The following is a 26,445-nucleotide window of genomic DNA, read 5'->3' as shown; positions in this document are numbered from 1 at the left end:
CAGGTAAATGGCTGAGACTTTAAAAAATTACCTCAGCATAATGAAATTATAAACTTTACTTGGTTGAACAAACTAATCAAAAGACAAATGTGAAGCACAATACTAATTTCAACACACTAAGTAATCTGTTTACTAAACCAGGTTTCTAATGACAGCCATGGATTATGGACCTGGTATAGGTTTCATTTATAAAAGACCACTATGCTGAAAGCAGTAAAAGTATGTTGTAAATTTGGAAATCTTAATTTTGCTTGAAATATTCCAGAAAAATAAATTAAAACAAAACCATCAATGATATCCTTATTTAGCAAAAAAAATCAATTTTCAGTAAATGACACTTCCCAGAGATATCGTGATTAAGAAAAAATTGGGTATCATAAGTAATAAAGCTATGGGGAAAAGAACAATTTCTTGTAAATAGATGGGCCTGATTGGACCATAAATTATAATATGTGAATAGCTAAGTGCAGAGGTAGCAGATCCCAACAGTTTTACCTTGGTTGAAGCAAAGACTGAAAAGAAGAAACATCTATACTGGGTTTATTGGGTCAGATCTTCAGTGGAGGTAAATTTGAATAGCACAGCATTTATTTACACTAATTGAAAGCTATAGCCCATTATTTCTACAGATTTCTCCTACAGGTTGCAGACAATGCAATCTGTAACCAAACTTTAAATGGTAAAACAATACCTCTTATTACAACAGAACAAACAATCTAATAGTTGCATCATCTTGCTAGAATGAAAAGTTTACAAGTGTAATTTAACATGCATCTCTAGAAATACTGACTTTCAATAGCCCCAACATTTACCTATTTAAAACACTCTCCAACACACATCCAGGTGGAGGCATTGCATAGGCTTTTGAGAACCAATGAATAAAATGAAAACACAGGAGCACAGATGAAACTGTGAGATTCCCCACCCAATGTTCCTATTTAATTTTCTCCCCAGGACGGAAGGATTGGTGAATGAGGAGGTGGGAAGGATACTGTAATTACTCTATGTCCTTTGAGAATTCACTGGAAATGGAAGCTGCAATCCTGTGGTTATTGATGCGCCTGTGTAGAGGGCTGATCCCTCTGTTCTGCTGCTCTGGCTTCCTTGCCCCAAATAGCAGAGCTGCTGTAGGAAACATGCTCCTATTGACCACCCATGCTCCAGCTGTGCTAAACCCTACATTCAGTAGATTGTAGGCTTAGCACTTAAATTACTTCTGCTTCCACAAACAGTAAAATGCAGATATGCAGCATCACTGTTGAGAAACATGCTCTAGAATCCAGTCCTCCTCCTCTTTTTCAGCCTCAGCACTGTACTCATTTGCATGCAGAGTGCTATCCTGTCAGATCTATCTAGTGAGGTGTTTCAAAGAACTGCTCTGCGTATGGAAGCAGAGAGAACAATCAAACTCTTAGTCATTTTTAGATGAACAAAATTAAGATGTTTTTATTTTTTTAATGTAGAGTTCACATGCCCAGCGGAAATGTCCCAGATATAACTGTTGGTAGGTTCCTGTAATGTGTACTCGCAGGAACTATATAACCTATGGAAACTAGGAAAAAGTCCAGGAAATAGTGAGAGCAATAAGGCCACATGAAAACCAATTACGACTGTGTTCCTTGATAACTTGTTGAAGACCTATCAACATTGGCAAAGTTCCAATCTCTTACACTTTTTTTATAGAATTATGTCCATCCACTATAGCTTTTCAAGATGTTATATTGCCAAAATTCAGCTTTAGCATCATCAAAAGTGACTGAGGGGAAATGTGAAAGGAAGTACTGTGTGAAAAGTACACTGATAACCCTTCTTGAACTCCCCATTGGGCAATCTGAGTATTTCACGCATAGGTGCAAAGCCTAAGAAAGTTCCCAATGAATACAATTTGAACCACCATCTGTCTTTCTTGAAAACAGTCAATTAGTGATTTAATTGACTTGGCACCCAGTACAGTGCTGTACATATGCTACATTAGATCAAGCGATTCAGCTTGTACAAAGTTGTGGAAAAGGTGCCTTGCAGCTTTTTGATTCCTCTTATTTGTTGGTGTTTTCATTTTAGAAACATTTTGTACTTTGACAAAACTATGCCCAGGGGTTGAAGTCTTCCATGTGCAGCTTTCAGTATTTTCAGCACATTGCTTGAATAGACAACAATGCACCATACTGGTATACCAAATGTTATTTATTATATATTACATTGTTTCCATGAAGCCTGGGGGAGGACTCTTAGATTTCCAGTGTCCTTTAGGAGGATGTTAAGAGATTGCTACAGAGATGGAAATGTTATCGTACATTGTAACTATCTACTGCCCCACATTATCTTTATTTCCTGTTTATGAGCAATTATGTTAATATAAGTTTCAGGACTTGCCTTCATTTCATTCCTCCATTTCTTCCAACATCCTTCAAGACATAGGCTTGGTTACTCAAAAAGGAACCTGGAAGCTTCTTTGTGTACAACCGCTGAGCAGGAGGGAATGGACGTGAAGGATTTAAGAAGAACTGGGGGAACTAGGTCTGTGTGCCCCTCACAGTTCAGTAAAGATGGTGTCTTTATAATGGCCCCTATTCCTACTTTAAATGTGTGTTCTATCCAGTTTCTTCCTGTTTTAAACATTTTTAGGCAAAGCATATATCACACTGAGATAAAGAATGGAATAGCATATGCAATCACAAACATTAAGCACCAAATACATAGGTCAAATGTATAATCAGTTAGCTAATATAGGATTCTTACCCCCAAAATGTGACATATATTTAAACAGCAGCAGCAGCAAAATGGATCAAAAGATTCAACAACATTAAATGAATCCTTAAGATATGTCTTAAGGCCCAAGAAAATTCTCCTGAATTGTTAGCACTGTGTGTACTGCCATCATAATAACACTGAATAATTATAATAGAAGAATGAAAAGAAGCCAATGCAGGACAGTCAGTAGGCCTAATATTCCACTCATTAACACTAGTTTTTATACCAGTGTAACTCCACTGATTTCAATCAAGTTACTCATGACTGACATTGCTGGGTCCTGATGAGTCTATCTGCAGTTCAATAATGATATGTAGCCTGGGAAACAGAGGAATTAGTATCCAAAGTATGTATTGAATAAGGCAATAATTGTAAAATATCAATCCTGATTCTCATGGTAATTCTAGGGAGCAGGATTGGTTGGTTTGAAGGGTGATTCAAGCAGATTTTTTTCACAGATAAGCTAGACTTTTGCCAGGCATAATATAGTTGTTTTCATTTCTTGTCATAACAGTAGCACTAAAAGATGTCTCTGTTGTCCTCTTGTTTTTGTGACGACTCTTGTGAACTTAACACAATCAAGCTTAAAACAATTAAAGTATTAATTTGAAGTGACTTTATAAACAGCATGTCTTAAAATCAGAAGAAGCATTATATAACAGTCTATGCAGTATAAAGCAGAAAATAAAATAGCTGTCGCAAACACACTATTGATTATCTTAACTAGGCTTCCAAATCTAAGGGTCAAATCCTGCAATTTAAATTAGTTAAAACTCCAATTGATTGTAATGGCACTTTTGTCTCTGTAAGAAAAAAATTGAATTAAAGATAATAGATGAACAAACTAAATTGAAGCAAAAGCAGTACCTTTATATTACCACAGCCACCCACTCAAAGACTTGTTGCCCTCATATTTGGACACGGATTTTAATGAAAGATAGGGCATACATTTAATTTGCAAAAATGTTGCAGGATTCAACTTTAGTTCATAAACTGCACTCTATGTCATACTTTAGTAGTTGAAAAATAAATATCTTTAAAATGTTTACACTAAATTTCTATCATTCCTCTTGGTGTTGTATGGCCCGAATGAGTATGAACTGCTTTGCAAAATTATTATGATTCTGTGTGTGACCCTAAACAAATTATTTTAACATAGATTTAAGTCACAGAGAGATACATTATTGGGAATCATTTGCTATGTTCCATTATGTAATATAATGGTTACAAAGTTTCTCACATGTTGAAAAATTACCAGTTTAAAAGAGATTCTCTATACTTACAATGCAAAATACTCCTGGAATTTGTACTTTCTCGCAAAATAGTATAAACATCTAAAGTGTGTGTGTGTGTGTCATAAATATAAAGGGAAGGGTAAACACCTTTGAAATCCTTCCTGGCCAGGGGAAAGCTCCTCTCCCCTGTAAAGGGTTAAGAAGCTAAAGGTAACCTCGCTGGCACCTGACCAAAATGACCAATGAGGAGACAAGATACTTTCAAAAGCTAGGAGGAGGGAGAGAAACAAAGGGTCTGTGTGTCTGTCTATATGCTGGTCTTTACCGGGGATAGACCAGGAATGGAGACTTAGAACTTTTAGTAAGTAATCTAGCTAGGTATGTGTTAGATTATGATTTCTTTAAATGGCTGAGAAAAGAATTGTGCTGAATAGAATAACTATTTCTGTCTGTGTATCTTTTTTGTAACTTAAGGTTTTGCCTAGAGGGGTTCTCTATGTTTTTGAAGCTAATTACCCTGTAAGATATCTACCATCTTGAATTTACAGGAGGGATTTCTTCATTTCTATTTACTTCTATTTTTATTAAAAGTCTTCTTGTAAGAAACTGAATGCTTTTTCATTGTTCTCAGATCCAAGGGTTTGGGTCTGTGGTCACCTATGCAAATTGGTGAGGCTTTTTATCCAACATTTCCCAGGAAAGGAGGGGTGCAAGTGTTGGGAGGATTGTTCATTGTTCTTAAGATCCAAGGGTCTGGGTCTGTAGGCACCTAGGCAAATTGGTGAGGCTTTTTACCAAACCTTGTCCAGGAAGTGGGGTGCAAGGTTTTGGGAAGTATTTTGGGGGGAAGGACGCGTCCAAACAGCTCTTCCCCAGTAACCAGTATTAGTTTGGTGGTGGTAGCGGCCAGTCCAAGGACAACGGGTGGAATATTTTGTACCTTGGGGAAGTTTTGACCTAAGCTGGTAAAGATAAGCTTAGGAGGTTTTTCATGCAGGTCCCCACATCTGTACCCTAGAGTTCAGAGTGGGGGAGGAACCTTGACAGTGTGTGTGAGAGAGACAGAGACAGACTCACTCACTCTCTGAAAAAAAATGTCCTTACAAAAGTCTGACTTGTGAAACGTATACTTTATTAGATTTATAACTTTTGTTTATAACTTTGTGATTTATTTTCCATCTAGTATTGTGGAATGTGCTATTTCATCAATCTGTTAATGATTTCCCTACTACTCGTTGCAATTTTCTTCATCAGTCTATCATACTGACTGAAAGGAACACTTTCTCTCCTTCTGCTCCCAAAACAGCATTAAGCTGTTATAATAGCTCATAAGATACTGTCTCAAGCACAGTCACCAGAAATTCACATCACCTATTTTTCTCAACAGATGGCAGCAGTTCATAATCCAAAATAAAATGCAAAAAGTAGGACTGACATTTTCAGCATAGCATCTGAACATCCTTCTAATAACTGAGAATCTCTGTAAAGCTATCAATGCTATTAAATGAAACAAAGCAGCTAAAAAACATAAAGCCTTTAAAATGTTTATATATGACCTTAATTTCCATGTTAAAAGAAGGCAGATTTTATTTAAAATTATTTAAAATTGATAATTTCGTAAATATTATGTATTTCATCTTCTATCAATTTGAAGGTATAGATATAAATTTTAAGGCAGCCTCTAAATTTCAGGAGTAAATTGGATATTTGAACACCCAATAAACCAATTTGTGAGTATAAACACCTGATTTGAACATGCAAAATTTAATACATTTTTTTAAATATTCACTCATGTTTTCTCCCTATTTGATTACTTGTTTATGATTATTCAGCCATAGTTTAGGGGGGAAACTGAAAAGTTTGAATTTGAAGCATTGATTGTGTTGTTTAGCAACTGAACACTTGTATTTAACAATGCCATCAATGGGAGAATAGCATTCATCACCCAGAAATTCAGGATTGAGAAGATCCTTTCTCTTCTACAACTGCTTGATATTACTATGACTATATTTGCTTAGAGATGGGAGAGGTAATATCTTTTAGTGGACCAACTTCTGCTGGTGAGAGAAAAAAGCTTTCAACCCAAGCAGAGCTCCCAGCATCACATTAAAATGGAAGGTGAAACAGATTGTTCAGCAGAAGTAGCTAGCACATATTGCAAGGGACCATTCAAGACAAAGTGGCCCATTCACACCTCTGCAGGCACAGGACAAAACAAACTGGTTAGTGGGAATTAAATTGTTGTAATAGGTCATAAATCCAGTGTCTCTGTTCAGTCCATGATTTTTAGTGTCTACCAGAGTAATGAATTTAAGCTCCCAGAAACATCTTTTGAAAGTACTGTGCAATTTTTATTTGAGAATGAGGACCAATACGTCAGATACAGAGTGATCACTTTGTGAAAAGTGTCCAGTCACCGGTGATATGGTGCTTTGAGTCTTTTATCATTTTCCTGTGTGAGTTCATTCAAGAGTATAGTGATTGTCCAGTTTCACCCAAATAATCATTATTGGGGCATTTAGTGCACAATATAATGTATACCACATGTTGAGATATGCATGTATAGGATCCATGGATTTTGAAAAGTGTGTTGTGGGCAGGAACGTCCTTAGGATTTATGGGGCCCTACATGGTATTATTAAACTGGTGCCCCTATGCCCGATGGCAGCCCAAGCTCGCAGCCCGGCGGGGGGAAGGACGAGGCAGCAAAGGATAATGAGATACCCAAATCGGCTCACGGTGGAGCAGAGACCCTGTACCCTCTCCCTCACGCAGAATGGACATGAAGAAGGTACCCAATTAAAAGCACTAAATTTGGGAATAAAAAAAAAAGTCAGTCACAGATTTTCTGATATGCCCTGAAGTTTCTCAGACATTTATTTGCAAAAACTTTGTAGTAAGGGTGAGTCAGCTGTCTTGATGAATATAACCTTAAATATTATGGAATACATGATGCAGCTATTCTCTGTTTTACATTTTCTTAATCAGTATTTCTAAGCTGATTTTATATGTTAAATGTACTCTTAGCCTTCATAAAGTCATCATTCCAGATTACTACATATTTAACTCACTGAAACAAAGACATTATTTTAAATTAATCAGTCACAGAAGTTTAGTGTGTTCATAACAATGTTCATTGCTTTTAGACAAAGGGAACACTAATTTACTTTGCGAGATCTCCATAACAATAAACATGTTTATGAAATTTCACCAACTTTAAAAAATATGTTTCCAAACATTTTAGGAATAACAAAGGATTTTATATCTTACTAAGGTACTGATTTTGCTGGAGGGTACTCTTAAAACTAGTTCATCAGATAGTTAGAAGTAAAGAAAGGAAAACTCTTTTTCCAGCTATCTGGAAGGAAAGGGATGTTGTCCCTTTAAGATTTCAGAGTAGTTGCCACTTTTCCTCAGCCCTTCCTGCTAACTGCTGGAAATGGCCCACCTTCATTATCACTACAAAAGGTCGTCCCGTGCCCCCCCACCCCCGCTCCTGCTGGTAATAGCTCATCTTAAGTGATCACTCTCCTTACAGTGTGTATGATAACACCCATTTTTTCATGTTCTGTGTGTATATAGACAGGTTTCAGAGTAACAGCCTGTCAAGGTTCCTCCCCCACTCTGAACTCTAGGGTACAGATGTGGGGACCTGCATGAAAAACCTCCTAAGCTTATCTTTACCAGCTTAGGTCAAAACTTCCCCAAGGTACAAAATATTCCACCCGTTGTCCTTGGACTGGCCACTACCACCACCAAACTAATACTGGTTACTGGGGAAGAGCTGTTTGGACGCGTCCTTCCCCCCAAAATACTTCCCAAAACCTTGCACCCCACTTCCTGGACAAGGTTTGGTAAAAAGCCTCACCAATTTGCCTAGGTGCCTACAGACCCAGACCCTTGGATCTTAAGAACAATGAACAATCCTCCCAACACTTGCACCCCCCCTTTCCTGGGAAATGTTGGATAAAAAGCCTCACCAATTTGCATAGGTGACCACAGACCCAAACCCTTGGATCTGAGAACAATGAAAAAGCATTCAGTTTCTTACAAGAAGACTTTTAATAAAAATAGACGTAAATAGAAATGAAGAAATCCCCCCTGTAAAATCAGGATGGTAGATATCTTACAGGGTAATTAGCTTCAAAAACATAGAGAACCCCTCTAGGCAAAACCTTAAGTTACAAAAAAGATACACAGACAGAAATAGTTATTCTATTCAGCACAATTCTTTTCTCAGCCATTTAAAGAAATCATAATCTAACACATGCCTAGCTAGATTACTTACTAAAAGTTCTAAGACTCCATTCCTGGTCTATCCCCAGCAGAAAACAGCACATAGACAGACTATAGACAGACACACAGACCCTTTGTTTCTCTCCCTCCTCCCAGCTTTTGAAAGTATCTTGTCTCCTCATTGGTCATTTTGGTCAGGTGCCAGCGAGGTTACCTTTAGCTTCTTAACCCTTTACAGGTGAGAGGAGCTTTCCCCTGGCCAGGAGGGATTTCAAAGGGGTTTACCCTTCCCTTTATATTTATGACACAGCCATGTTAGTCTGTATTCGCAAAAAGAAAAGGAGTACTTGTGGCACCTTAGAGACTAACCAATTTATTTGAGCATGAGCTTTCGTGAGCTACAGCTCAATTCATCGATGAAGTGAGCTGTAGCTCACGAAAGCTCATGCTCAAATAAATTGGTTAGTCTCTAAGGTGCCACAAGTACTCCTTTTCTTTTTGTGTGTATAGAGATCTCCTCACTGTATTTTCCACTGAATGCATCCGATGAAGTGAGCTGTGGCTCACAAAAGCTTATGCTCAAATAAATTGGTTAATCTCTAAGGTGCCACTAGTACTCCTTTTCTTTTTGTCTCTTTAAGGACTCTCTTCAATGGGGGGGGGGAGGTGAAGGGAGAAAGGGATGGACAGGAAGGCTTTGGAAGCAAGTTGTTTTTTACTATAGTAATTAAAATGTGTATTTTAGATAAGGGTGGTCTTTTCAAGGATTTATTTAAAAAAACTATATGTCTGAAGATCCAAGCATTTAAGGCTAAAGATGATTGTGTATCTAAAAATCTATACAAAGATTTTTCAGAGATGTGATTTTTATAATCTTCATCAACTCACTAATGAAATATTTTTAAAGCAAATTTTAAACTAAGGTCCTGTAGTTCTGAGTAAATATTACAGTAATGCACAACTGTTTTTGTCACTAAATTCAGAAACTGACAGTATATATATGAGAAAAGGAGTACTTGTGGCACCTTAGAGACTAACCAATTTATTTGAGCATGAGCTTTCGTGAGCTACAGCTCACTTCATCGGATGCATACCGTGGAAACTGCAGCAGACTTTATATATACACAGAGAATATGAAACAATACCTCCTCCCACCCCACTGTCCTGCTGGTAATAGCTTATCTAAAGTGATCATCAGGTGGGCCATTTCCAGCACAAATCCAGGTTTTCTCACCCTCCACCCCCCCCCACAAATTCACTCTCCTGCTGGTGATAGCCCATCCAAAGTGACAACTCTTTACACAATGTGCATGATAATCAAGGTGGGCCATTTCCAGCACAAATCCAGGTTTTCTCACATCCCCCCCACCCCCATACACACACAAACTCACTCTCCTGCTGGTAATAGCTCATCCAAACTGACCACTCTCCAAGTTTAAATCCAAGTTAAACCAGAACATCTGGGGGTGGGGGGGTAGGAAAAAACAAGAGGAAACAGGCTATTACCAGCAGGACAGTGGGGTGGGAGGAGGTATTGTTTCATATTCTCTGTGTATATATAAAGTCTGCTGCAGTTTCCACGGTATGCATCCGATGAAGTGAGCTGTAGCTCACGAAAGCTCATGCTCAAATAAATTGGTTAGTCTCTAAGGTGCCACAAGTACTCCTTTTCTTTTTGCGAATACAGACTAACACGGCTGTTACTCTGAAACCTCTCTATATACATGAGGTTTGGCAACTGCCTGTTAAATGGCTTCACTACCCCTTGAATGGCTCTTTAACAGTTTCAATGTTGTGCTAATAGGACTGTCAGGCTGGAGGCTTTTTCAATTTAAAATACTAGATCCCCTCCTGAGGAAAACTCACCAGGATACAGCAGCCAGCTGTGGGAGCCTGCAGGAAGGGTCAAAACAGGGATAGAAAAAACAGGTGGGTGGACACTAAGACCCAGTGGTGCCCCAAATTTTCAGGTGCCCTACGCAACTGCATATGTTGCGTATGCCTAAGGATGGCCCTGGTTGTGTGAAGTTTTGATTATTGCAGCAGTACAGATATGTCTGCACGTTTTGCATCTGTTCTGGTAGGGTCTGGTGCCACTTTGAGTTGGTTTGTCCTGGTCTTTGGGGAGCTCACTTTGCTTTGCTTCTTTATATGAGCTTGGAGAAGTATGGGGGCTGTTTGAAGACAAAAGTGGGGATTCAGGAAAGATTCCTTTCAGGAGGCAGTCCTCATTGAATATTGGTTGTAGTTGTCTAATGATACTCCAGTTGGTTCCAGTGTGGGGTGGTACTGAAGCAGGTTCTCTTGGGGTATTTGAGTGGCCTGTTCCATGATGTGATCTACTTTTCTGGTGCAGTGTCCTTGTTTGGTGAAGGCAGTTTTAAATGTGTTAAGGTGTGTATCCTGGACTTTCTCCTTGGAGCATATTCTGTGGTATCTGAGTGCCTGGCTGTAGATAACAAATTTCTTGGTATGTTTAGAGTGTTTATTGGATCTATGATGGTAGGTGTGGTGATCAATGGGTTTCTTGTATATGGTTGTCTGTAGGTTTCAATTGCTGAAGTAAATCATGGTGTCCAAGAAGTTGATGCTGGTGTGAGAGTGTTTCAGAGAGAGTTTAATGGAAGGGTGGTGGTTGTTGAAGTTGCGGTGGGAAATCCAAGAGGGAATTTAAGCCATCTATCCAGAGGATGAAAATATCATTGATGTGTCCCAGGTATATCATTGGTTTTGTGGTGCATTTGTCCAGCAATTCTTCCTCAAGGTGGTCCAGAGGTTGGCGTATTGGGGAGCCATTTTAGTACCCATGGCTGTTCCCATGGTTTGAACAAAGTGTTTGTTGTTGAATGTAAAATTTTTGTGGGTAAGGAAAACAATGGATTTGTTTGGTGGTGTGTCGGGGTGGATATCTGAGATTTGTCCATTGTCCTACAAATATTTGAGGCAGGCAGATATGCTGTCATTGTGAGCGGGTGAAAATGACATCCATGGTGGTGAGGATGGTGTTCTGAGGGAAGTTGTTAATACTAGGGAGTTTGTGGAGGAAGTCAGCTGTGTCCTGGAGAAAGCTGGCCCTTTGTGTGGTGCGTGGTTTGAGGATGGTTTCTATGAGTCCCAATATCAGTAAGAGTGCCATGGCCAGATATGATGTGTCTTGCTGGGTTCCATTCTTTGTGTATCTTGGAAAGCATATAGAAGGTCCCTGGGGTGGGTTCGTGGTGGGGTGAGTTTGTAGAGCATCTCTTGGGGAAGGATTTGGGGAAGGATTTGACGATAACCTTAAATTCTTGGAGAAATTATGGTGTTGGGTCCTTTTTGATTTTTTTTATGGTAAGTGTTGTCAGACAGTTGTTGGTTGGCCTTCTTAATATAGTTAACATAGTTGGTCCAGTAAAAGATATTACCTCACCCACCTTGTCTCTCCAATATCTTGGGACTGACATGGCTACATCTACACTGCATATACCTTGCTTATGTTCTTAGGATATACCAAGGCCACATACAGACAGCCATCCCTGAGTAATGAAGACAGGTTCTTCAGCACCAAAGTAGGAGGGTTTTATACTCACTGGGGACAGGCCAATACAGGAGGCCAGGCAATTTGCACTGTTAGTGGATTAGAGAATGCTATTCCCTTTGGAACATCTCACTAAACAACACTTTCTTAAATAAAATCAGATATGGCAATAGTTGCAGTGTAAGAGCCTGCACAGAACTGAATTTATCTAATTTATCTCCTGCTGGAGTGAATTTGTGGGGGTGGGAGTGGAGAGTGAGAAAACCAGGATTTGTGCTGGAAATGGCCCAACTTGATGATCACTTTAGATAAGCTATTACCAGCAGGACAGTGGGGTGGGAGGAGGTATTGTTTCATATTCTCTGTGTGTATATAAAGTCTGCTGCAGTTTCCACGGTATGCATCCGATGAAGTGGATGACTGGAAAAAGGCTAATGTAGTGCCAATCTTTAAAAAAGGGAAGAAGGAGGATCCTGGGAACTACAGGCCAGTCAGCCTCACCTCAGTCCCTGGAAAAATCATAGAGCAGGTCCTCAAAGAATCAATCCTGAAGCACTTGCATGAGAGGAAAGTGATCAGGAACAGCCAGCATGGATTCACCAAGGGAAGGTCATGCCTGACTAATCTAATCACCTTTTATGATGAGATTACTGGTTCTGTGGATGAAGGGAAAGCAGTGGATGTATTATGTCTTGACTTTAGCAAAGCTTTTGACACGGTCTCCCACAGTATTCTTGTCAGCAAGTTAAGGAAGTATGGGCTGGATGAATGCACTATAAGGTGGGTAGAAAGCTGGCTAGATTGTCGGGCTCAACGGGTAGTGATCAATGGCTCCATGTCTAGTTGGCAGCCGGTATCAAGTGGAGTGCCCCAAGGGTCGGTCCTGGGGCCGGTTTTGTTCAATATCTTCATAAATGATCTGGAGGATGGTGTGGATTGCACTCTCAGCAAATTTGCGGATGATACTAAACTGGGAGGAGTGGTAGATACGCTGGAGGGGAGGGATAGGATACAGAAGGACCTAGACAAATTGGAGGATTGGGCCAAAAGAAATCTGATGAGGTTCAATAAGGATAAGTGCAGGGTCCTGCACTTAGGACGGAAGAACCCAATGCACAGCTACAGACTAGGGACCGAATGGCTAGGCAGCAGTTCTGCAGAAAAGGACCTAGTGGTGACAGTGGATGAGAAGCTGGATATGAGTCAGCAGTGTGCCCTTGTTGCCAAGAAGGCCAATGGCATTTTGGGATGTATAAGTAGGGGCATAGCGAGCAGATCGAGGGATGTGATCGTTCCCCTCTATTCGACATTGGTGAGGCCTCATCTGGAGTACTGTGTCCAGTTTTGGGCCCCACATTTCAAGAAGGATGTGGATAAATTGGAGAGAGCCCAGCGAAGGGCAACAAAAATGATTAGGGGACTGGAACACATGAGTTATGAGGAGAGGCTGAGGGAGCTGGGATTGTTTAGCCTGCAGAAGAGAAGAATGAGGGGGGATTTGATAGCTGCTTTCAACTACCTGAAAGGGGGTTCCAAAGAGGATGGCTCTAGACTGTTCTCAATGGTAGCAGATGACAGAACGAGGAGTAATGGTCTCAAGTTGCAGTGGGGGAGGTTTAGATTGGATATTAGGAAAAACTTTTTCACTAAGAGGGTGGTGAAACACTGGAATGCGTTACCTAGGGAGGTGGTAGAATCTCCTTCCTTAGAGGTTTTTAAGGTCAGGCTTGACAAAGCACTGGCTGGGATGATTTAACTGGGAATTGGTCCTGCTTCGAGCAGGGGGTTGGACTAGATGACCTTCTGGGATCCCTTCCAACCGTGATATTCTATGATTCTAAGTGAGCTGTAGCTCACGAAAGCTCATGCTCAAATAAATTGGTTAGTCTCTAAGGTGCCACAAGTACTCCTTTTCTTTCTGGTCAGGAATGTGCCTGATTACTGTGCCACACTGGAGTTCGGAACCTAATGAGCTAATTGATCCATTAACAGGCAAATGCTTTCAAAGGAGCAAAGGAAGGAAGTGCTTGAGGAAGAAGGGGGAAGAGTGAGAGAAGGTGAGGGAGAGAAGGTTAGAGCCTGACAAAGGGAGTTCTCTAAGTAGAGACACCTGGAGACAGGGCCAGAATGCTGGAAAACAGTGCAAATGTGTGGATGCACTGATACGTATTGATGGCGGGGATTGAGACACTGTAAATAAAGTATATGCCGGTGTTTACAAGCACAAAGGCCTCAAAGCAGTCTGCGTTCGTGGAAGAGGTGGGATGTGGCATGCTACACCATTGTACACCCCCATCTCAAACTACATACAGTGGAATCACAAATTGCATTATATCTCAGGTTCCTAGTGTGAGTAAAAATAGCAGTGAAGACACAGCAGCACAGACTCCAGTGCAGTCTAGCAATGTGAATATATACCCAAGGTTCTAGGTGGACTTGTAGAGCCTGTGCCGGAGTCTGTGATGCTACAGGCTCACTGCTATTTTTAGTCACATTAGCTAAATTAAAGCTAGCACTGGTATGCCTACACAAGTTGCAATCAGACGGCTGACTGCAGTGTAGACTTATCCTTATACCAGGCTCCAGGGCCTACTCCTTTATCAACAATACTGCTCATACAATCCGTCTCCTGAAATCTTTTTCTGTGTTTGTCCGGTCTTATTTAGACTGTAGCTCATTTGGAGTAGGGGTTGTATCTTAACCATGTTTGCATCATGTACATTTAGGATAATATGAAAAATGTATGCATAAATAAACTAATAAGTAACAATGCAAGAGCACCGTATATTATTTATAGGACACCACAGTGAATTTGTCATTTTCCCAGTTAAGGATTTGCTGAATTTAAAGAATCTCCTAAATATGAGAAGAGAGCATTTAAAATCATTGGGAGTGGGTGGCGGAGAGGTTTTTTTCGGGGGAAACAAAAATAAAAACCCAAAACTTAAAATGTAATAAAATATTGTATATTTTACTATTGTTTTAATCAATACACTCATTACTTTCTTCCCTTCTTATTTTAATTTTTGGGAACTAATGTATCAGAAGAGTGGATCTTATAATTCCATATCTATTAAGACTAGTTACAATTTAACATTTTGGAGACATCCTTTATAAGCACAGTTTTGCTAAATCGGTTCCCTTTCTGACATTCCACTTAAATCTATTTCTGATTTAAATGGTGTAAAGTATACTACAATAACAAAAATCCCTCCAGAATATTTGTGAATAGCAAAGGTGTTTCTTATCCATGGTTTGTATGGACCAAAAATTATGTTATGAAGGTAATGGGAGCTGCCTCTCATATTTTACTATCATTATTTGTTGTGTTTGTCTGACTGTGATTGTATAGCTTTCCATATGATAACAAGGCATTAATTATAGCAGAAGATAACACAATACCTAGGAAAGCAAACAATAGCTTAAGATAGCTCAGTTTAACATTACCTAAAATGCATAATGCAGGTGTCAATCACTTTGAACTTTTTACCTCCAACCATGCTGTGTATAACGATCTGGAAGAGGGGACTGAACCAAGTCAAACTTGCTGAGCAATCACAGCTGCTACACGGGGTACTGTAGCCTTGTGCCCAGGCTGTAATAACTGCAGGGTTCAACCCAAGGTACAACCCAACTGCAGGGTTCAACCCAACTGTCACCAGAAAGGGTGCACTAAGTGAGACTATAGAGGAATCAAAGTCCATAGATTCATAGAATATCAGGGTCAGAAGGGACCTCAGGAGGTCATCTAGTCCAATCCCCTGCTCGAAGCAGGGCCAATCCCCAATTTTTGCTCCAGATCCCTAAATGGCCCCCTCAAGGATTGAATTTACAACCCTGGGTTTAGCAGGCCAATGCTCAAACCACTGAGCTATCCCTCCCCACAAGTTGCAGCTAGCTCTCAAACATAACATACATAATAACAGAGGGATAGCTCAACTATTAGGGCATTTAGGCCAGTCTCCTTGTATGTTTGTTTCTGTTTGTTTGTTTTTAAAGATCATTTTAATTTGATTCACCACATGCAAGATGTGTATTGCAACAACTTACCCCAGAGGCTTTTTACTGGGAAATGGTTTGTATATGGGTAACATGGTGTTTTTTGGGGTTTTTTTTGTTTGTTTGTTTGTTTTTTGAAGAATCAAGAAAAGGGATATTGTTGGTAGGAATTTGCAAGTCAGTTACTGGAGATAATCAAGATAATAGCACCTATTAGTGGGCAGGTCATCTAGTATATACCCCTGTCTCTACCCTACAATACATTTTCTAGAACTTCGTGCAATTCAGCTTTAAATGCCTCAACCAATAGGACTTCTACCACTTCCAGGGTGTGTGTGTGGGGGGGGGGGGGGGAAGGCGGGGATGGACTAGATGACCTCTCAAGGTCCCTTACAGTCGTATTTTCTATGATTATTCCACAGGCTACTAAGATTTCAACTTTACGGACTTTATGCCCTAGAAAGCTGGCTAAATTGTCGGGCTCAACGGGTAGTGATCAATGGCTCCATGTCTAGTTGGCAGCCGGTATCAAGTGGAGTGCCCCAAGGGTCGGTCCTGGGGCCGGTTTTATTCAATATCTTCATAAATGATCTGGAGGATGGTGTGGATTGCACTCTCAGCAAATTTGCGGATGATACTAAACTGGGAGGAGTGGTAGATACGCTGGAGGGGAGGGATAGGATACAGAAGGACCTAGACCAATTGGAAGATTGGGCCAAAAGGAATCTGATGAGGTTCAATAAGGATAAGTGCAGGGTCCTGCACTTAGGACGGAAGAACCCAATGCACAGCTACAGACTAGGGACCGAATGGCTAGGCAGCAGTTCTGCAGAAAAGGACCTAGGGGTGACAGTGGACGAGAAGCTGGATATGAGTCAGCAGTGTGCCCTTGTTGCCAAGAAGGCCAATGGCATTTTGGAATGTATAAGTAGGGGCATAGCGAGCAGATCGAGGGACGTGATCGTTCCCCTCTATTCGACATTGGTGAGGCCTCATCTGGAGTACTGTGTCCAGTTTTGGGCCCCACACTTCAAGAAGGATGTGGATAAATTGGAGAGAGTCCAGCGAAGGGCAACAAAAATGATTAGGGGACTGGAACACATGAGTTATGAGGAGAGGCTGAGGGAGCTGGGATTGTTTAGCCTGCAGAAGAGAAGAATGAGGGGGGATTTGATAGCTGCTTTCAACTACCTGAAAGGGGGTTCCAAAGAGGATGGCTCTAGACTGTTCTCAATGGTAGCAGATGACAGAACGAGGAGTAATGGTCTCAAGTTGCAGTGGGGGAGGTTTAAATTGGATATTAGGAAAAACTTTTTCACTAAGAGGGTGGTGAAACACTGGAATGCGTTACCTAGGGAGGTGGTAGAATCTCCTTCCTTAGAGGTTTTTAAGGTCAGGCTTGACAAAGCCCTGGCTGGGATGATTTAACTGGGAATTGGTCCTGCTTTGAGTAGGGGGTTGGACTAGATGACCTTCTGGGGTCCCTTCCAACCCTGATATTCTATGATTCTATGATTCTATGAATGTTAAAGGCCCTCTTTCCTATAAGCTGAGAAGGGGTTACCTCAGGTTAATTGAAGACATCTGATTCCTGTTAAGGGCAGCCTGAGACCTTTTAAAACCCCTCCCCTAGTGAGAGAGAGAAAGAGAGAAAGAAGAAAAAAAAAACAAAAAAAAAACCTGCTGCTACCAGGCTAGTAGCAGCAGGGAAGTAGCTTCTCCAGGAGGAGAGGCTATGTTACTTCCCAAAGGGGAAGCAGACAAGTCCAAGTGCCAGCTAGGGAAATGACGGACACCCCAGGATAAATAACAGGATGAAATCCCATCCCAGCGAGGAGGCAGGGAAAGGTATCACCCATTGTTTGGGTCTATTTCCTTTTTTTGAGTGGGGAAGGAGCACCCCTTAGGCTTTCTCTCAGGCCTACCCTGAAGACACAACCAAGGGAGCACCGAAGGGAGATGGCAAACCCTGCCTGAGTGGGACCAATTACCCCAGGCCCACTATTGCCAGAGGGGAGAAAGGCTAAAGCTGGTGAGGGAAAAGAGGTGCCTTGCCACTATATATATATATATATAGTGTGTGTGTGTGTGTATATACACATACATACACACACACACAAAATTAACCCAACATGTTCCATTGTTTAATATCATCTCTAACTTTCTACAGGTCTTAATATAAACACCAAGTAAACATACCCCCTCTTTCATTATGATTCAATAAAGTAACAGTATATTGTGCATATTTAGTTTAATTTCTTCCTATAAACTAATCTCTCTAGCCACTTAAAGAGTTCAAAAAATAAGTGAAAATTCTCAGGTGATTAACCACAGCAGTAACTGAAATTAGATAGTTTCATTTAACCACATTTTCTAAGAGTCAAGTTTTCAAATAGTTTGTCTTCTGGACTAACGTGACACCAAATTAATGCTATTCCTTGTAATTTATTTATTTGTTTTCTAGCTGTAAACATTCTATCTGCTACATTACTTTGCAACTAGATGACAACAGGTGCAACTTGTAGAAATGAATGAGCTGCTATTTACTCACCTTTTGAGAACATTAAAAAATAAAATGTGAATCATTAAACTTGAACAGAGCAGTTTAAAATTGCACAACATTCACTTATCCAAAATACTATTATCCTAAATCTTCAGCTTCTCCAGATGTACTTCAATTATTAAGGCGTTCCACAGACTCCATTCATTAACTGTCTGCAGAACTTGTCAATCAGCATTTATATAATGTTTTCCATAATAGTATCTACATTATAAGTGAACATCACATATTAAAGGACAGAGTTTCAAGATGTGTCTCTTAGTCTCAAAAATGTGCAGACTTCTAGGGCTTGTCTATATGGCTCTGCAATTTGGATTGCAGGGGTGTGAATTGCAGCAAACACTAAAGTACTGTGTTGTAACGGCTCCATGTGGACTCTGCTGGTGCAAACTGAAAGGTACCTAAATTAATGTTAACATAATCCTCTTCAAACAGGACTTAGTTGCTTCTAACTAAAATAATTATGCAACTTCTGTAACCTATTACTGAGAGAGAAAGACAATTAAAGAAACAAAAAGTAAAATCACTACTGTTTGTTCTCCCACTCCCTAATGGTGGGCAGAATAATCTACAATTGGTCTCTGTGATTTTAGGAAGTGCAATACTAAATATGAAAATAATTTTCACATTAGTAATTTTGACAGAAAATGTCAGACTTGCAATATGAATACACCCTTGTCTTGATATATTAGCATCACACACTAAGCACAGCCTAGACCTGGGATCTCAAACTCAAATCACCACAAGGGCCACTGGAGGACTTGTACATTGGCCTGAAAGCCACATCACTGACACCTTTTCATATAAAGATTCAAAAGCCCACACCTCTTCCCCTGCCCCACCCCCATTCCAGCTCCTTCCCCAAAACCTTACCCTGCCTCTTCTCCACCTCCTCCCCTGAGCGTGTGTCTCTCCACTCCTCCCCCCTCCCTCCTGGAAAGCACTAAGGACTGCCAAACAGCTGTTTGGTGGCAGGAAGCATCCGGAGGTAGGCAGAGGAGTGGGGACGCAGCATGCTTGGGGGAGGAGGGGTGAGGGAGCTTGGGGCCACAGGAAATAACTCTGGTGGGGCAGGGCGCTTGGTGGGCTACAGGCAATAACTCCGTGGGCTGTGTGTTTGAGACCCCTGTCCTAGACCTAGCACTTGAGCATTACAGACTTAAGAAAACAGTTTCCATTTTGAATATTCAATTCTTCTTGTTACTGGAAAAAATGAGATATACCCAGGCCTACGTATGCTCCACTTTATAATGGGAACAAATTCTGTATCAGTAACTCCTAAATTCCATATCAATATGAAATGATACTGTCACCATAAAAAACACCTACGTTCCCCTTCATCCTCAGAAGCCCGCACAAACACATACAACTTTAAATAATTGTTTAAAACAGTCACTGATGTAAAATGTCTCTAATTTTGATAGTGAACAAACTCTAGTTTGTTTTTGTGTTCCTACACTCTCCAGGCAGCCCAGCTTCACTCACTGGGACATGACTCCTGGTTTATTGTTCAGGTATTCCAGTTCAGAACCTCCTCCCCATTCATATGTCCCAAAGGAAGGGAGAGCAGTTTCAGTCATTCACCTCCTTCATTTCCCAGGCCTCAACTGCTGTGCTGTTCCCTGGGTATCTCAGCACAGCAACATGCACTCTGGCTCCCACCACTCCTATTGTTTCAGACTCACTGCAGCCTTAGGGAGTTATCAGTGTACTGGATTACACTTAGTTCATATTTTCAACATGATCACTGCAACCATAAGGACTTGAAGCATTGAGGGTTTTGCTACAAGATGTAGATTCCAAGGCAAATTTCCTTGGCCATGAAATTGCAGGATATATGCGGTCTTGATTTATATTAAAACTGAATTTGCTGGAAATCACACCATTTTTTCCTTCTCCCACCTTGTCTCTCTAAATTTCTTCACAAAGTGAGACAAGTACAAATTGATCACAACCACTCCGAAGAGTTTGTTCATAAAAAGTAATGAACAAATGCCTAAAAAAGAAAAACACTCCTCTGATTTACTTATGGAAGCCAGATACCAGCGACATCAGAGCCACTATTTTTGGTTTCCTCAGTGCAAACAAAATATTTCAAAAGATTTTGTGAAGGCAAAACAAATCTTTGTAAGATATCAAAACTGCCACAATAAACTCATCATGTGAATGAGATAATATGTGGATGAGATAATATCTTTCACTAGCCAACTTCAGTTGGTGAGAGAGACAAGCTTTCGAGCTTACACAGAGCTCTTCTTCAGGTCTGGGAAATATACTCAGTGTCACAGCTAAATGCAAGGTGAAGCAGATTGTTTAGCATAAGTAATCAACATAAATTTCCAGTGACCATTCAAGGTGAAATGGCCAGTTTATCCCTCTAGTCACTCGTGGGAAATGAAGAAAGGGGATGAAAAAAAAGAGGGAAAGGTTGTTAGTGGATTAAAGGTTGTTGTAATAAACAACCAGTATCCAGTATCTCCAATTCAGTCCATAATTTTTAGTTTCTAGCAAAGTTATGAATTTAAGGTCCGAGGTTCATCTTTTGATGGCGCTGTGCAGATTTCCTTTGAGAATAAGGACTGAAAGGTCAGATACAGAACGATTGTTTAGCTGTGACACTCTGAGTACGTTTCCCAGACCTGAAGAATCTCAAAAGCCTTTCTCTCTCACCAACAGAAGCTGGTCCAATAAAAGACATTATCTCATCCACTTTGTGTCTTTAATATCCTGGGACCAACATATCTACAACAACACTGCATACAACTATAGACTCAGTCATCTGAGAGGAGAGAATCCAACAGCAGTACAAAAGCTTTAAAAGAATGTCATTTTTTCTTTTAAATTTGGTGTAACAACAACAACAATAATTGACTATGACCTTCCACTCCACTATCCATTTGTCTCAGTGGTAAATGTCTCTGCTTCACCTCAACACTTATCAGTCAGTGACCTTTACTGAAGAACAGACTCACATTCCATTGACACTACTTTGCAATAAAATCATGATGAAAATAGATTTACTACATCTTACTTAACAACCACAGTCACAAAGTACTCCACTTTCCAGCCAGGTTGTACGCCTCTGTAGCAGGCTCAGAAATGTCAAATCTATAAAACAACAGAGTCTTTGAAGTCGAGTCCTCTGCTGGGGCAATTCAGAGTCATAGAGCCCCAACAGAAACTCAAGGTACCATTATGGTTGCCCTGAAGCTCCCAGATAGGGTTGCCAACTTTCTAATAGCACAAAACCAAACACCCTAGCCCCGCCCCTTCCCCAAGGCCCTGAGCAACGTTCACTACATTCCCCATCCCTTGGTGGCTCGCTCTCCCCCACTCTCACTTACTTTCATTGGGCTGGGGTATGGGAGGGGGTAAGGGCTCTAACTGGTGGTGCGGGCTCCGGGGTGGGGCCAGAAATGAAGGGTTCAGGGTGTGGGAGGGTACTCCAGGCTGGGGTAGGGGATTGGGGTGGGGCTGGGGGTGCAGGAGGGGGGTCCAGGTTGGGGGCTGAGACAGAGGGGTTCAGGGTGTGGGAGGGGACTTTGGGCTGAGGGTTAGGGTGCAGGAGGAGGTGAGGGCTTCATCTAGGGGTGCGGGCTCTGGGGTGGGGCTGGTGATGACAGGTTTAGGATGCAGGAAGTGGCTGAAGGTTGAGGCAGGGGGTTGGGATGCAGGGGGATGAGGGCTCCACCTGGGGGTGCAGGCTCTGGGGTGGGGCCATGGATGAGAGATTTGGGGTGCAAGCGGGGGCTGTGGGTTGAGGTGGAGGATTGGTGTGTGGGAGGGGGTACAGCTCTTGACTGCAGGTGCGGGCTCTGCTGTAGGGCAGGGAATGAGGGGCTTCGGTTGCAGGAGGGCGCTCCAGGCTGAGGGGTGGGGCCAAGGGATTTGGAATGTGGGAGGGGGCTGTGGGTTGAGGTGGGGATTGGAGTACAAGGGGGGGTGAGGGCTCAGGCTGGGGGTGCAGACTATGGGGTGAGGCTGGGAAGGAGGGGTTTTGGGTGCAGGAGGGGACTCCGGGTTTGAGGGGGGTGGGATCAGGGCTGGGACAGGGGATTGGGGCACGGGCTTTTCTCGGGCGGCTCCTGGTCAGCGGTGGAGCAGGGGGGCTAAGGCAGGCAGCTAGCAGGTCCAGCTCCTCCTAGGTGCAAGCACAGCAGGAGGCTCTGTGTGCTACTCTTGCCTGCAGGCACCTCCCCCGGAGCTCCCATTGGCCGCGGTTCCTGGCTCTGGGGAGCTCTGTGTCCCCTGCCTAGGAGCCAGACCAGCTGGCTGCTTCTGGGGCACAGTGCGGAGCCAGGACAGGTCGGGACTAGCCTGCCTTAGCTCCGCAGCACCACCAACCGGACTTTTAAAGGCCAGGATCCCTATTCGACCGGGTTTTTTGATAAAAAATTGGACACCTGGTCACCCTACTCCCAGGTTGTGCAGCTACCAACCCACCCTTTTAGAGAAACCAACCATGTGCCCTTCCCATACCTTCCCTGCCTTGTTTAGGCTGGCTAGTGCGATTTTGGGCAATTGCTTCATACAGTCTTTATTCTCAGGAGCGTGGGAAGACTGTAGATTTGAGCCCACTTGATCAGGGATAAGAGGTGGAAGATATGACACTGCATTGCTTTCAGAAGCCATCCCATAATGCCCCACATTGACAGAGTACAATTGGTACAAGTGCTCCTGTATATCAGCAATGTAATTACTGCCGACGTAAGTTAGGCCAACTTAATTTTGTAGTGTAGACATGCACTCAGAGACAGAAGACAGGGTCTGACATCAGAAGAAACCTAGGGAGAGGTTTTTGGGTCAGAGTGCAGGCTGAAAAAAGTGATCTCAGTGCTGTGAGCAAAAGAAGCAGATTTCAGCTATTTTCTTCCTTGACACAGAATTTTATACATTCTTTGTCTCAAGTTGCAGTGGGGGAGGTTTAGGTTGGATATTAGGAAAAACTTTTTCACTAGGAGGGTGGTGAAACACTGGAATGCGTTACCTAGGGAGGTGGTGGAATCTCCTTCCTTAGATATTTTTAAGGTCAGGCTTGACAAAGCCCTGGCTGGGATGATTTAGTCGGGGATTGGTCCTGCTTTGAGCAGGGGGTTGGACTAGATGACCTCCTGAGGTCCCTTCCAACCCTGATATTCTATGATTTACCTGTATTCAGTTTCTTAATGTGTTAGGCTTAGACTTGTGTATTTTGTTTTATTTTGCTTGGTAACTTACTTTGTTCTGTTTATTACTTGAAACCACTTAAATCCTACTTTTTATATTTAATAAAATCACTTTTGTTTATTAATTAACCCAGAGTAAGTGATTAATACCAGAGGGAGAAAACAGCTGTGCATATCTCTCTATCAGTTATATAGAGCAGTGGTTCTCAAAGCCAGTCCGCCGCTTGTTCAGGGAAAGCCCCTGGCGCACCGGACCAGTTTGTTTACCTGCCGCATCCACAGATTTGGCCGAATGCAGGTCCCACTGGCTATGGTTTGCTGCTCCAGGCCAATGGGGGCTGGGGGAAGGGCGGCCAGCACATCCCATGGCCCGCACCGCTTCCCACAGCCCCCATTGGCCTGGAGCAGTGAACCGCGGCCAGTGGGAGCCGCGATCAACTGAACCTGCAGACACAGCAGGTAAACAAACTGGTCTGGCCCACCAGGGGCTTTCCCTGAACAAGCGGAGGACTGGCTTTGAGAACCACTGATATATAGGGTGGACAATTCATGAGTTTACCCAGTATAAGCTTTATACAGAGTAAAATGGATTTATTTGGGGTTTGGATCCCATTGGGGACTGGGTGCTGGAGATAGGTAACCTACTGAGTGATTATCAGTTAAAGCCTGCAGCTTTGGGGGTGTGGTTCAGACCTGAGTCTGTGTTGCAGCAGGCGAGCATGTCTGGCTCAACAAGGCAGGGTTCTGGAGTTCCAAGCCATCAGGGAAAATGGGCTCAGAGGTAATTTCAGCACATCAGGTGATAGTCCCAAGGGGGTCTCTTTGACTGAACCTGTCACATGAGGACCTTCCAATGTTTTGGAAATTACCAGAAAGACTTTACAAGCCAGCGGTTTATCTCATCACTGCTACAAACCTAATATAAGAAATTTGCAATCATTTGTATGTACGATCTATAAACAATTCACAGCTCTCTTCCTTTATTATTAAATCTTTAGTTAGTTTACTAAGGACTGGCTGGCAGCATGATATTTTGGGACAGGTCAGAGATTCATACTGACATGGGGATAAGTGTCTGATCCTCTGGGATTAGAAAGAACATCACATATGGTGAAATGGGTTTTCAATAACCTCTCACTAAATTAGACCTGTTTGTCTGGATGGGAGCCAAGGGCTGGAGTGCCTAAAGGGGATTGTGTTTGGCTTCTGGTTAACCAGTGTGGTACTGCAGAGGCTATTTTGTTACTGGATTGGTGAATGGTAGAATAAACCACCAGTTTGGGGGACTGTCTGCCCTATTTCTTGCACTCTGCCCTGAGTGTGGCATTCTCAGTGTGGTCTATCCTGCGCACTTGGTCACAAAAATGTCATCTTTGCTTAGCTTTAGATGTTATTACACTTATTCCTGTAATGCTTTCAGTAAAAAAGAGTTTATTTTAAAGTAAATGAGCAAATACACTTTATTCCCCTGTGACGGGTCCGGCACTGCAGCGCTCCTTTGTGGCAGGGGTGGATGGGGTGTCGGGGCCTCGCCACTCTTACTTTCCCACACCCATCCTGTAAGGGCATTCCAATGTGGCCCAATGGCCGGTTTCCCTGTGCTCGCTTAGTCGGGGTAGCGGGACCTAACAACTTGAGTCCATGTGTTGCCATGAGTATCAGGCAGTGTGGCCTGACAGCCAGGATCCACATAAATCGCTCCCCACATTGGAGCAGTGCGGCCTAGCGGCCAGAGTCTATACAATCCCCCTCGCAAGCGGGGTGGTGCGGCCTTGCGGCCGGAGTCTAGATAACTCGCCCCTCACGTAGGGGCAGTGTGGCCCAATGGCCAGAATCCATATAACTCCCTCTCAGGCGGGGAAGTATATCCTGATGAAGTGGGGAGGGTGTAGGGGGACCCGGGCCCGCCCTCTCCACCGGGTCCTGACCCAGAGCTCTCCTATTGGTGGGGTTTCCCCCAACAACACGCTGAGCACGAGTGCAGCTTTAACGCTGCCCATCTCTAAAATGCCCCGGGTTACTTCCTACCCTCAATGTCGTTTTCTCCACTCTGGGGGTGGGGGTGGTCCTCCAGTCCATCCCCTCTTGCTGAGACCTCCGTCTGGGATGTTGGGTGCATCCTTGCTTGGTTGGCCCCTGGATTCGGGAGCTTTGGCTGTCCCTTCTCAGGAGCTGGCAATGTGCCTCCTCTTCCTCCGGTGGTCAGCTCAGACTGAGCACCTTTGCAGGCTTCTATACCTATTCTCCAGTTGGAGCATGCCCAGCAGGACTTCCAGGGTGGGGCTTTCTCTGCCAGGAAGGAAGCGTTAACCCCTGCAATACCAGTGCATGGCCACTCTGCCCCGTCACACATCCCCCCCTTAAAACCGTGGCTGGGGCCGGCGGTTTCTGGGACTTTTCTTCCCCTTCCCCTTACCCGACATAGGAAAAGAAATCTGCGCTCCCATGAGCCTTCCCTGGCCGGTGTGACATGTGGAAGGAACAGGGTTGGAGAGACAGATACCACTGCATGATCTGCGTATTCGCTTCCTTCATGCTGTTAATCCATCTAAGGGGTGTGTGATCCGTCACCAAGGAGGTGTTCCCTAACAGGTAGTAGTACCTCAGTGCCTCAACTGCCCATTTGACTGCAAGGGCCTCCTGCTCTATGGTGAAATACCGGGTTTCTCGGGGAAACAGCTTATGGCTTAGATACAAGATGGGGTGCTCCTCTCCCCCCTCCTCCTTGGACAACACCATTGACATCTACAGGTTATAAAAGGGGAGGGATAGCTCAGTGGTTTGAGCATTGGCTTGCTAAACCCAGGGTTGTGAGTTCAATCCTTGAGGGGGCCATTTAGGGATCTGGGGCAAAAATTGGGGATTGGTCCTGCTTTGAGCAGGGGGTTGGACTAGATGACCTCCTGAGGTCCCTTCCAAACCTGATATTCTATGATTCTAACATGGCTCTCAGCCCTACCTCAGAGGCGTCGGTCTGAAGAA

The 26,445-nt window shown here is 42.7% G+C and overlaps 1 protein-coding gene across 5 annotated transcripts in view; it reads right to left on the bottom strand.

Moving 5' to 3' along the window:
• The window catches only part of CSMD3 (CUB and Sushi multiple domains 3), a 1,204,651-nt gene that overhangs the window by 551,209 nt on the left and 626,997 nt on the right, over positions 1 to 26,445 (bottom strand). The gene's annotated exons all lie outside the window — the stretch shown is intronic.

The sequence above is a fragment of the Lepidochelys kempii genome, chromosome 2 (genome assembly GCF_965140265.1).
Source record: "Lepidochelys kempii isolate rLepKem1 chromosome 2, rLepKem1.hap2, whole genome shotgun sequence".
Taxonomy (NCBI): Eukaryota; Metazoa; Chordata; order Testudines; family Cheloniidae; genus Lepidochelys; species Lepidochelys kempii.
Note: the sequence above shows the minus strand (reverse complement) of the source record. Positions and strands in the feature narration are given on the sequence as shown.